This window comes from Nanorana parkeri, unplaced genomic scaffold (assembly GCF_000935625.1).
Source record: "Nanorana parkeri isolate BGI_ZX_2015 unplaced genomic scaffold, ASM93562v1 scaffold1844, whole genome shotgun sequence".
In the NCBI taxonomy this organism is placed as follows: Eukaryota; Metazoa; Chordata; class Amphibia; order Anura; family Dicroglossidae; genus Nanorana; species Nanorana parkeri.
Window position 1 is genome coordinate 1 of NW_017308112.1, and position 1,324 is coordinate 1,324.

Consider the following 1,324-nt stretch of genomic DNA (forward strand, 5'->3'; position numbering starts at 1 on the left):
CCCCAATGTCCAGATCAGCCGACTGTCCTCTCCCGTGTATGAGGAACCTTCCCTTCCAATACGTCCCCCAATGTCCTGATCAGCTGACTGTCTTCTCCCGTGTACGGGGAACCTTCACTTCCAATATGTCCCCCAATGTCCTGATCAGCCGACTGTCCTCTCCCGTGTATGGGGAACCTTCACTTCCAATATGTCCCCCAATGTCCAGACCAGCCGACTGTCCTCTCCCCTGTATGAGGAACCTTCACTTCCAATACGTCCCCCAATGTCCTGATCAGCCGACTGTCCTCTCCCGTGTATGGGGAACCTTCACTTCCAATACGTCCCCCAATGTCCAGATCAGCCGACTGTCCTCTCCCGTGTATGGGGAACCTTCACTTCCAATATGTCCCCCAATGTCCAGACCAGCTGACTGTCCTCACACGTGTATGGGGAACCTTCACTTCCATTGCGGCTGTTCTGCTTACTTGTAAATGGCGATAATTATTACATGAATATCCTTTTCCCGGTCTGTAACTTCTCTTACGTTTAGCAACGCGCCCCAACGATCATTTTGCCTTCCAGAGATACCGGCGTGACCTAAAATATCATTAAAGAAAGAATCGTAAAAAGGTTTCCTATAAATATCTACACTCAGTATACAAACGTCATGGAGCAGAGACATCCGTACAGATAGAAATCCAATATGTCCCCCAATGTCCTGATCAGCCGACTGTCCTCTCCCGTGTATGGGGAACCTTCACTTCCAATATGTCCCCCAATGTCCAGACCAGCTGACTGTCCTCACACGTGTATGGGGAACCTTCACTTCCAATATGTCCCCCAATGTCCAGACCAGCTGACTGTCCTCACACGTGTATGGGGAACCTTCACTTCCATCGCGGCTGTTCTGCTTACTTGTAAATGGCGATAATTATTACATGAATATCCTTTTCCCGGTCTGTAACTTCTCTTACGTTTAGCAACGCGCCCCAACGATCATTTTGCCTTCCAGAGATACCGGCGTGACCTAAAATATCATTAAAGAAAGAATCGTAAAAAGGTTTCCTATAAATATCTACACTCAGTATACAAACGTCATGGAGCAGAGACATCCGTACAGATAGAAGAGTCCAGAATCCACAACATAAAACAAACCAAGACAAAGAAGATGCAAAGAAAGGGCCCCAATACCTCTCCCAGGGGCCCATCTTACTGCAGTGGATTTGTCTCTCTGCTCCCAGTTGCATCATGTGAAAGTATTCTCCTGGTGATAAGAAGTCGGCACTCACCTCTCACCCTGTCAGGGCCGCAGCAAAGAGGGATGACTGTCCTCAGTGGGGGG